Genomic DNA, 12,508 nt, shown 5'->3' on the forward strand with positions numbered 1-12,508 from the left:
GTGTGCCACCATACCTGCCTAATTTTTGTATTTTTAGTTTCACCATGTTGGCCAGACTAGTCTTGAACCCCTAATCTCAAATGATCCACCCCCTGGGCCTCCCAAAGTGCTGGGATTTCAGGCCTGAGCTACTGCACCAGGTCAAAATCCAGTTTTTTGAAGTAATTTATGCTCTTTATGAAGACAGGATTTGCAAATGTAATAGATTTTTTTCTAAAAACAAGTTTTCAAAGTTATGTCTTCACATAAAACTCTATTAATTCTTTTTATTTTATTTATTTATTTTTTTTGTATACTCAACATCTCTTCCTTCTGGGAACTCTCTTCCCTCTCATGTATTTCTGGTGAGATTGAAGATGATGTGGCTCTTCCTTTCTTGGCAAGTGATTGGCTCAAGAATGCTTATGGGATCCTAGAGGAGCCAATCATAGTCTTTGAGTTTGCTTTGGTCACAGGTGGTTAAAGAGCAACACTCTTTTCTGAGATTGCTGGCTGTGGGCAAGGTTGAGTCTGGGCTGATGTTGGCTGTCTTTGATGCCTTGTTGAAAGAGCTCTTGAGGATGAAACCCCCATGTTGGTAAATGGAACAAAAAAAAAATTAGAAAGAGATTTTTTGTGACATAGTTCAACCTCTGTATCTATCTGACCATTCTTAAAATCAGCTCTGTCTTTGAGCTCCTTGGGATAATAACTTCCTTTATGGTGCAAGCTAGTTTAAATTGGGTTTCAGTCATTTGTAACTGAACAAAACCTTTAGTGGTAACTTGGAGTGGGTGGAGTCATCAGTCGTTCTGGGGTTGTAATGAAGTATATAGTGAAGGGGTCTGAATAGAAGGCAGGCAAGGTGTTAAAGTGAGTCACCTGGTGACCAGCTCTGCCAGATCTCCGTGGTCAGGATCTGATTTGCTTTTCTAAACAGACTTGCAGGGAGAATTCAGGGCATACAGATTGATTCTTGATGTTCATCCAGCACAGCTGGACTATGGACTTTTTGAAGAGATGAGTTCCAGGCTAAAATGTTATGTGCGATCTTTCAGGCCCAACTAGAGGCAGTTACAAGGCTTTGTCTGGCAGGCCTCATCGGGGGAAGCTACCTTCCCCACACCAGACTTGATGCACAGCCAGTGCATTGCAGTTCTCGGAGGGAGATGCAGTCAGGAACTTAGCCCTCCTGGGCCAGCATGCTCACCTGAAGATCTACCTTTCTAGCCAGGCACATCCATTCAGAAGCCTCCTTCCTGATAGTCTTGAGGCACTTTTCTCTACTTCGATTCAGTGTCTTTCTACTCTTGGCCACTCTCCTTCTCTTCTCCTAGCTGACATGAAAGGAAGCTTTTGCTCAGCACTCCTCAGTTGTGAGACAACCTCCCCTATTTGTGCTGCATCCACTTGACCATTGCCTGGTGCCATCCTGTAGGGAAAAATGGACCACAGGGGAGCCAGCACCTCTTTTTGCATCTTGCTTGCATTGTTGTAGTAAGTGAATAAATGCTTGGTTGTTACTTTCAGTTTGGCTCATTGTCCTAATTGACCACCTGGACACCTGGCAACTAGACAATTTTAAATTCATTCCTCCAGATTCTTCTAAACATTATTATGCATAATTATCCAGATTGGCGAGGAGCAGAGAAGCATGGCTGAGAGTGGAGCTCAAATGTCAGTGTAGGATTTTCAACCCCAGCTGTCCATTAAAAACAACTGATGCTCATGTCTCATCCCAGACTATTTATATGAGAATTTTTGTGGACGGAGCTCAGGCATGAGCTCCAGGTGACCTAAGATGAGCCAAAGTTGTGAACATTGCATTAACAGGCATCAGAATCCTAATCCTGGAAATTAGTAGCGTAGATTTCTAAGCTCTCTTTGACCTATTGAATGAGAAATTTCTAGGAGTAGGGCCTGGGAAACTAGGTAGTTTGGGTGATTTTGATATAGGTGGTGATTAATTTGAGGAGAATTGAAAAATATTGGTCCAGTGTATGAGTGTGTGTGTGTGTGTGTGTGTGTGTGTGTGTGTGTGTGTGCGTGCTCTCAATGGAAAGAGAGAATCACAGAGAAAGGGAATAAAACCCTCAGAATCAAAAGAATAACCTAAAAAAGAACTGTATATTCATCCACCCATCCATCTATCCAGGTTGGTGGCAATGTGGCACAGCAGTTAAGAGCATAGAATGGTTCTATCATGTTGGGCAAATTATGTAACCTCCCTCAACCTCGGTTTCATCATCTGAAAAGTGGGAACACATATCATATCCCTTTGCAGGTTATTTTGATGTTTTAATAAATGATGCTTGTAAAGTTTAATATAGCATCTAGAACTGCACTGTTTAATATGGTAGTCACTAGTTATGTGTGGCTACTGAGAACTTAAAATGTGGTTGGTTTGAATTGGGCTGTGTTATAAATATGAAATACACACTGAATTTTTAAGTCTTAGGATAAAAATGCAAAATTTCAATTTTAAAATATTAAAATTATAATTTGACTATGCTTATTAAAATATTTTATGAATATTAGGTTAAATAAAATATATTGTTAACATTACTTCTGTTTCTTTTCACTTTTTTAGAAATGAGGCTACCAAAGTATTTGAAAATAACATATGTGTCTTGCATTTTATTTCTACTGGACAATGTTGACCTAGAACCTAGCGAACTCTCAGTGACTGTTAGCATGTTGCTGTTATTGGTATTATTTTATGTATTTAATTCAAAAGCACTTAGTGAACACTTGCTGTGAAGGATATTGGTCATTGATCAGCCAGTGTATCTTCCATCGAGGTAGTTAGTCTTGTTAAGGCAAACAAAGTAATCAAGAATATTTGGGATTTGATTCACCTTAGAACTCTGGGGCATGCCTGGCATAGTCCATATTTCCACAACAAATGCAAGATGAAATGCTACCAGAATTATTAATGAAATGTCACAAATTGGAGTGATTGACTCAGATACCCTAAAGCATATGCAGTGTCTGGTGACAAGAAGGTGTCTGAGAGGACACTGGAGTTGAAGAACTTCCCCAGACCCATCAAACAGTGTTTGACAATTAAGATTCTAATACACATCATGTAGCCCATCATCTCTCCCTTGCCTGCCATTACAAAGAAAGGAATCAACACTTCATGGAATACTGGGTCAAACAGTGTCCTCCTACAATTCATGTTTACCTGGAACCTCAAAAATGACCTTGTGGAAATAAAGTTCTTTCAGATATAATAAGTTAATACAAAGTTATATTTTATTAGGATGGGCTCTAATCCTATGACTTACGGTATCCTTTTAAGAGGAGAAAACTGAGATAGACGTATAAGAGAACATGTATGAAGATAGAGGCAGAGATTGGAGTCATGCAGCTATAAGCAGATTACTGGTAACCACCAGAAGCTGGAAGAGACAAGGAAGGATTCGTCTTTAGAGCCTTTGGAGCAGCCGTCCCCAAACTACAGTCCGCGGGCCGCATGTAGTCCCCTGAGGCCATTTATCCGGCCCCTCGCCACACTTCAGGAAAGGGCACCTCTTTCGCTGGTGGTCAGTGAGAGGAGCACAGTATGTGGCGGCCCTCCAATGGTCTGAGGGACAGTGAACTGGCCCCTGTGTAAAAAGTTTGTGGACGCCTGCTTTGGAGGGAATGTGGCCCTGCCGACATCTTGAATTTGGACTTCTAGCCTCCAGAAGTGTGAGAGAATAAATTTGTATTATTTCAAGCCACTCAGTTTGTGGCAATTTGTTATGATAGCCCTAGGGTATGAATATATCGAATATTTACTTAAACCAGTCTTTGCCTTCTTAATTCTTTGGGAGACAAATATTAACTTTTTCTCTTTTCTGGGATTCACTTGTGGTTCTAGGGAGAACCTGGATCCAGGGAGACCTGATGGTCTTGGCAAAGGTAGATACAGTGACTGAGAGAAACCAAGGCATATCAAAACAATGTAACTGGAGGGCATCTCCAAAATGAGGATGAAGGGGCAAGATAAAGGTCAAAGACAAAAAAAAAAAAACAGTGCTAAGAATTGGTTTAACATGAAGTTGTGAAAGGAAGAGAAATGAGGGATTAGAAGTGAATTAAATCATGGATAGACTGGCAAGCAGAGAGTAAGATGGGTCTGGATGAAGAAATTGGGAATAAGGCTATTATCAGTATGGGATGGATGAAGCCCCATTTCTGTGTTGTGCCAACTGTGTGGCAGAGTTTATGTCTTTAAGACATAAACTTGAGGTTGTTGTTCCTTCCACTAAAATATGGCTACATGTGACCACATGGTGATGTGACAGGAGTTATATAAATCTATAGGACAAGCATGGTGCATTGTCTTCTATCATCATAATGTGAAAGCAAACACATGTTTAGAAGTATAATAGTGATTTTCCTGAATGCTAATCTAAAACATGAGATTATGAAAGTTGTTCATTTGTGGGATTCACTTCAGGCTCTCAGTGTTTCCTGGTAGTACACAGCCACTTTCATGTGCTGTCATGGCCCTCTCCACTGCTGGAATGTTGGGGAAGCACTGATAGAAAAGACTTGGAAAGAACTGGATGATATTCTCATCATTTCTAAGATACGTCCCTTGCCCTAAACCTACATATGTAGGGACTTATTTGATATTTGTTAGTTCTTTTATGAGAGCAACAGTTCAAAAAAGTGATGCATTTCTTTGGTCTGAGCTTTGGCCCATGTGTTTATAAACAAAAAAAGAAAACTTATATAGGAAGGGTGCTTTCAGGAGGGTTAGAGGGGTGTGTATAGTAAGCAGTGCTTGATAATCTCATACTTGTAAACACTTTGGGCATATCAAAGCAAGAAGAAATTAAACCAAGTGCAAATATACAAACTTTACCTTTATCTATACAGGGCTTTCTAACTATGGGATTCAAACAGCCTGAAATTACACTGGGCTTTCTTTTGTAGATTCATCTGGTTCAAGTCAGGTGTCTATAATTTTTCTGCTATAAACCTATGTTTATGTTTATATTGCTTTCCTATTAGTTAATTATATGAAGGTGTGTACTATTTTAGCCTCTGAATCATCAAGGACCAAATGGAACATTTTTGAGGCTGGTTTTCTTTGCCGAATTAGAGCGATTGCTTGTTCCTGATGTGCTAAGCAATGAGAAGACGAGGACATTCATGGACATGCCCAGTTGCCAAAAGGGGAACCTGGGAGTCATCCTAGATTCTTTCCTTTTTAGTGTGGCTTCTCATCCATCACCAACTCCTGAAATCTGCATCTGGACAGCTCTCAAATCCACCCAACTTCTCTTTGTGTTTTTGCCTAGGTAAGAAGAGTCTAATCTTACACAGGAATGAGTGTAGGGGTGGAAAAGAGTTAAAGATTCTAGAATTAGCCTATAAAGTGAAAATCATTTACAGTTAAAATTACCCTTGGGAGGAAAACAAGGGGAATCCATCCCTTAAATTATACTTAGATTACCTGACCTGGGCCCTCTATAAATAAAAGCCATAACATAAACTGTTATTTCTATTGCTTTTCCAGTTGAGGCCATCCTTTATCTAATAGGACTAAAGACTGTTTTAGACAGGAGGATGGATGGTAAGGTAAATGAAGAAATTTCTGTTTATTTCATTTCATTTTAGCTAAACAATTATAAATGAACGGACTTTATGGCGCTGCGTTGCATTTGGCTGGCCAGTCATCAGCTGTTTCAGGCAGACCTTGCTAACCCAGTTCACCTAGATAAGGGTATTAACCAAATAGGATTATACTGGCTGCAGCTTCATTTCTGCCACAAAGTGTTATTTGGGGTGGTAATGTAAAAGAAAGACAATGTTAGACTCAGCTGGTTAGAAATGCAACAAAGCAGAATGTGGGTCTTCTGGGAAAAATAGTGAATGAAATTATTGAAAAAGGGAAACCTCATCTTCTCCAGTCCCAGGAGGCTGCCAAATGCTCATTCCAAAGGGCCAAATCTTGGACTTTTTCTCTTTTTTTCTCTCAGAAAGTAACTAGCTGTGGGAAATTCTCCTGCTTATCTTATTTTTCTTGCCCAGCATTCTAGACAGTCTTCCTTAACAGAGACTGTCAAGGTACACCTCACCATCAAAGGAGTGTGAGGTCAGTGGCTGATTGCACCTTGGAGTGGATGAAACTGGGTTCACATCCTGGTCTTACCACAGAGCCGGACATCTCTGGGAAAGTTACTGAACAAATCTTTCTCTTTTACATGTGGATTCCTCTTGTCTGTTACATGGGGGTGTTCCTGCTAACTTTATAGAGCTGGTGGGAAGATGGCACATGCAGCTCCTGGACGAGTTATAAGTGAGTTTCATTCTCTTGCTCTGGGAGAGTGTTCCTGGAAATTTCTAGAAGAGGTGGTAGCCAGGGAGAGCCCATCATCGATGTACCCTATGTATTATATTTCTAGAACATGTAACAGGACAAAAAGGACTTTGAAAGTGGCTTTGTTTGAATGCTCTTCAGTCGTAAGATGATTTTCCTATCTTTCTCTTGTACACACTTGCTCTCAGATGATCATACACATTTATGAACTGTTAGGTCTTGGGTTTAATTCATTATGGTAAGGACACTTTTTGCCACCATACAGTTACATATGAACATCTGCTTGGCCATCTTCCCCGGGATAGAGAAAGAATATTCATTTTTCTAATTCCTGACTAAAAGATATTTCTCAATTACTTTCTAATGTGTGGCCACCTGTAATAATGCCAGCATGAACAGAAAAGGGAAAACCTACGTTCTTACTCCTCCCAGTGTAGCCATCCTTCAACACAATTGCCTATTCAAGATCTAGCCTCTTGGGAGGGCAAATAGGTCTTAATTTGATCAAGTGGTAGTGGGACCTGTGATGTTTTGTTGAAAAGGTGTCTGAGATTGCATCTGGAATCCACAGCAAAAGGCCATGGTCAATATAGGATGTCTGCTGTGGGTTTGGTTTGAGGTGTGGTGCCACATGATTCCCATGGTTCCCATAGCACTCTATCATTCATCCTATAGATTCTCCAGCTTTCTATCGCATTGCCTAGTTCTTTATTCCACCTTTCACTTTCTTGTAGGATATTGATAGACCATTGCCACAGTATAGAAGTCTTGAAGTTAGGTAGGGACTGTCAGTCTTTTTTTTTTAACACCCTTTTGGACTTTATGTTTGAATTCCTTTTCATGAACAGTTTGTGGAAGCTGTTTTTTTTTTTTTTTTTAAATTCTGGATTTTTTCTTTGGAGTTTTTTTAAAAACACCTTTTTGTGGAAATATTTTTTTTAACTTTATTTATTTATTTATTTATTATACTTTAGGTTCTGGGGTACATGTGCAGATCATACAGGATCGTTCCATAGGTACATACAGGGCAAGATATTTTGCTGCTGCCTTCATCCCCCCATCACCTTTATCAGGTATTTCTCCCCACATTATCCCTCTCCACCCTCCCCACACCCCACGGTTCCTCCCCTACCCCCTACCAACTGACCGCAGTGTGTGATGCTCCCCTCCCTGTGTCCACATGTTCTAATTGTTCAACACCCACCTATGAGTGAGAACATGCGGTGTTTGGTTTTCTGTTCTTGTGTCAGTTTGCTGAGAATGATGGTTCCCAGATTCATCCATGTCCCTATAAAGGATATGAACTCATTGTTTTTTATGGCTGCATAGTATTCCATGGTGTATATGTGCCACATTTTCTTTATCCAGTCTATCGTTGATGGACATTTGAGTTGATTCCAGGTCTTTGCTATTGTAAAAAGTGCTGCAATGAACATATGTGTGCATGTGTCTTTATAATAGACCAATTTATAATTCTTTGGGTATATACCCAGTAATGGGATTGCTGGGTCAAATGGAATTTCTATTTCTAGGTCCTTGAGGAATTGCCACTCTGTGTTCCCCAATGGTTGAACTAATTTACACTCTCACCAACAGTGTAAAAGTGTTCCTGTTTCTCCATATTCTCTCCAGCATCTGTCGTCTCCTGATTTTTTTTATGATCGCCATTCTAACTGGCGTGAGATGGTATCTCAATGTGGTTTTGATTTGCATTTCTCTAATGACCAGTGATGATGAGCACTTTTTCCATGTGTTTGTTGCCTCATAGATGTCTTCTTTTGTAAAGTGTCTGTTCATATCCTTCGCCCACTTTTGAAAGGATTTGTTTGTTTGTTTTCTTGTAAATCTGTTTTAGTTCTTTGTAGATTCTGGATATTAGCCCTTTGTCAGGTGGGTAGATTGCAAAAATTTTTTTCCATTCTGTTGGTTGCCGATTCATTCTAAGAATTGTTTCCTTCACTGTACAGAAGCTCTGGAGTTTAATTAGATCCCATTTGTCTATTTTGGCTTTTGTTGCCATTACTTTTGGTGTTTTAGCCATGAAGTGTTTGCCTATGCCTATGTCCTGAATGGTTTTTAGCCATGAAGTCTTTGCCTATGCCTATGTCCTGAATGGTTTTACCTAGGTTTTCTTGTAGGGTTTTTATGGTGTTACGTCTTACATTTAGATCTTTAATCCATCTGGAATTAATTTTAGTGTAAGGTGTCAGGAAGGGTTCCAGTTTCTGGTTTCTGCACATGGCTAGCCAGTTTTCTCAACACCATTTATTAAACAGGGAATCCTTTCCCCATTACTTGTTTTTCTCTGGTTTGTCAGAGATCAGTTGATTGTAGATGTGTGATGTTGCCTTCAAGGCCTCTGTTCTGTTCCATTGTTCTATATCTGTTTTGGTACCAGTACCATGCTGTTTTGATTACTGTAGCCTTGTAGTATAGTTTGAAGTCAGGCAGCATGATGCCTCCAGCTTTGTTCTTTTATCTTAGGATTGTTTTGGTTATGTGAGCTCTCTTTTGGTTCCATATGAGGTTTGAAATGGTTTTTTCCAGTTCTGTGAAGAAGGTCATTGTTAGCTTGATGGGGATAACATTAAATCTATACATTACTTTGAGCACTATGGCCATTTTCACGATGTTGATTCTTCCCAATCATGAGCATGGAATGTTTTTCCATCTGTTTGTGTCCTCTCTTATTTCATTGAGCAGTGGTTTGTAGTTCTCCTTGAAGAGGTTGTTAGTTGTATTCCTAGGTATTTTGTTCTCTTTGTAGCAATTGTGAATGGGGGTTCACTTTTGATTTGGCTCTCTGTTAGTCTGTTACTGGTGTATAGAAATTCTTGTTATTTCTGCACATTGATTTTGTATTCTGAGACTTTGCTGAAGTTGCTTATCAGTTTCAGCAGATTTTGGGCTGAGATGATGGGATCTTCTAAATATACAATTATGTCATATGCAAATAGAGACAGTTTGGCTTCCTCTTTTCCTAATTGAATACCCTTTATTTCTTTTTCTTGCCTGATTGCTCTGCCTAGAACTTCCAATACTATATTGAGTAGGAGTGTTGATAGATGGCATCCTTGTCTTGTGCCAGATTCCAAAGGGAATGCTTCCAGTTTTTGCCCATTCAGTATGATATTGGCTGTTGGTTTGTTGTAAATAGCTTCTATTATTTTGTGATACATTCCATTGATACCTAGTTTATTGAGAGTTTTTAGCATAAAGGGCTGTTGAATTTTGTCGAAGGCATTCTCTGCATCTATTGAAATAATCATGTGGTTTTTGTCTTTGGCTCTGTTTATGTGATGGATTATGTTTATAAACTTGTGTATGCTGAACCAGCCTTACATCCCCAGATTGAAGCCTTCTTGATCATGATGGGTAGGCTTTTTAATATGCTATTGTAATTGGCAGGCCAGTATTTTATTGAAGACTTTTGCATCTATGTTCATCTTGGATATTGGCCTGAAGTTTTCTTTTTTTGTTGAGTCTCTGCTGGGTTTTGGTATTAGGATGACTTTGGTCTCATAAAATGATTTGGGAAGCATTCCCTCTTTTTGGATTGTTTGGAATAGTTTCAGAAGGAGTGGTACCAGCTCCTTTTTGTATGTCTGGTAGAATTCGTTTATGTTCTTCTCTAAGCTGGTTATTCTAGTTAGCATTTCGTATAACCTTTTTTCAAGATTTTTAGTTTCTTTGCATTGGGATAGACCATGTTCCTTTAACTCAGAGAAGTTTGTCATTACTCACCTTGTGAAGCCTGTTTCTGTTAATTCGTCAAATTCATTCTCTGTCCAGCTTTGTTCCCTTGCTGGTGAGGAGTTGTGATCTCATGGTAAAGGAGAGGTGTTCTGGTTTTTGATGGTTTCATTCTTCTTGCACTGGTTTCTTCCCATCTTGTTGGATTTATATAGTTTTGATCTGAGGTAACTGCTTGGGGAGGTGGTCTTTCCTTTGTTTGTCTGCAGAGGCTCTGCTGGGTTTCCACAGATTCAGTGGAGATGCTGTGTCTTTTATTTACTCAGGAAAATTAGGCCAGCTTCTCTAATGGTGGCTGCCATTCCCCCCACTGAACTCAGTCATTCCTGGTCAATCTCTGATGTTCTGGGTGCGAAACTATGGAGTGAGAGATTTTTAGCCTGCTGGCCTTTTTACGGGGCAGAACCCATCCTGTCGTATGGGCTATTTCCCTGTTTTCGGTTCCCCTTCTTTCTGGGGGGCAGGTAGCTCCATCCAGCCAGCTTTATGGCTTTTGCATCAGCCAGTGCTTCTGCCTAGACCTATGCTCTGTCAGTCTTTATTACTGTTCTCTCCCTACCTCCCACCTCCCACTCTAAAACCTGGTACAGTGCTTGACACCTTATAGTCATTCAATTTTATTGCCCAGTTTAACTTTCAACTCTACTCCTTTAAGCCACTTTCCACAAGGCCAATAGAAATATATCCCAAAAATAAAAACATAATCTTGTCCTATTTCTACCTAAAACTCTTCCTGACCCCAATTAGCTCGAGGATAAAGTCTAATTTTTAAATCCTCTATTTTGGCAAAACAGGCAGGTCTTTGGAGGTTTTGTTTTCACCTGGCTCTCTGACTCACCAGCCACTGTTCCCTCCTCCATCTCTTATGCACCATCTTATTTTGTACTTTGGAGCCTTTACATCTGTAGGGTATTAGGCAAAGAATACCCATTCTCCATTGCCCACCCCATAGGCTATTTTTTATCATTCAGAATTCCATATCTTGTTGGGCTGAGACATGAAATAGTGGTTAAACATATGGGCTGGGCATCAGGATGCTTAAGTTCAAACCTTGATTAGTTGTATAACTTTGTGCAATTGGTTTTACTTTTCCCAATCTGAGAAATGGGAGGTAATACTGAGTAGTGTGCATAGTGGGAGAAATCAATGAGCTAGTGTATGTGCAGAACTTAGCATGATGCCTGGCACAAGGTGAACATTCAGTTAAATTTATTTATCTTCTTACCTGGGACTCAGAACCAAGCTTGCAATCTACTGGGGGGAAATGGGCAAGATTACAATATAGTGTGAAAAGAATTATAAACATGGCATGAATAAGAAGCAATGGGAGCCCAAAGGACAAACCCAGGAAATGAGCACCAAACCCAACTGGAGGAAAGGGATGTCTGAGTAAATACATCTGGGAAGTGGATGCTTGAACTAAGAACTAAAAATGAGCTAGAAGGGTGGCACAATGATGAGGATGCATAATGTATAGGAGTTTGGGCCTCATGGACCATATCTGGCCCCGTGCAACTGTGTCATGGGAAGACACAATCAGCCACAGGTGAATGTCATGTTTTGGTTACTTTTGGTTGCAATGTTCTGGTTAGCCCCCTAGCACTTCAGGGGCCTTGTCGCTTTCTCACATGCAGGAGAAAACTGGGGAGAAAGAGGATTCAGTTAGCAAAAATTTTACTCCTGGTGGAAGGGCATATGAGAGGGAGCTATGTGTCTTTCTTTGTAAGCTAGAGTGTGTGAGTGTTACTCACATGGAAGCCTCCCCTTAATCTCTCTCCTACCCTTGATAAATTGAGATGGGGTATGTGGAGCATCCTTTGTCCCTGCTTTGTGGAGAGAAAGGCTATGGTGCATATGCTTGAGCCGTATGGCCCTCTGTGAGCAAAGAACAGGCTCTTTCACCTTTGACATGGCAGGGTTAGATCAGTATCCTGGGATGGCTGATGAGAGCTTCAATTCCGTAGCTGTCTTTGACATGTTGGAAACAAAACTCTTGATCTCTCCCTGCCCATGAGCACCATTCATGATTGATCAAAATCACTTCCCTAACTCAATGGAAAAAGGAGGGGAGTTATTTTTACTATAGGTAGGCGGGTCCAAAAATGAGGTGTCATTATAAGATTTTGTATTCTGGCTTAATTTAACTGATTAAGAATTTGGCAGGTAACAGAATGTATGTAGGTCAGGTGGAGGGAAGGCATTGGGAGCACCGAGCATGACATGAAGAAATGTATGGCACCATATTAAGTTATGAATTAAAGATGCAACATGAATTTATTTTTTTTCAAAATTGACAACTATCAATATCACTTAGTAAAACCCATGAGAAAACAATAAAGTGAGATATGCAAAAATGTGTTATGAATGTGATAGGAGATGTTATTCTGTGAAGCTTAATTTCATCTGAAATAAACCTAAGAAAAAATAAAAAGCATTGTATTAATTAGTAATTAT

At 39.9% G+C, this 12,508-nt stretch overlaps 1 pseudogene; it reads left to right on the plus strand.

Moving 5' to 3' along the window:
• LOC141583975 (splicing factor C9orf78 pseudogene) overlaps positions 1 to 12,508 on the plus strand; it is a 358,102-nt pseudogene that overhangs the window by 80,922 nt on the left and 264,672 nt on the right.

Source organism: Saimiri boliviensis, chromosome 3 (genome assembly GCF_048565385.1).
Source record: "Saimiri boliviensis isolate mSaiBol1 chromosome 3, mSaiBol1.pri, whole genome shotgun sequence".
Classification (NCBI taxonomy): domain Eukaryota; kingdom Metazoa; phylum Chordata; class Mammalia; order Primates; family Cebidae; genus Saimiri; species Saimiri boliviensis.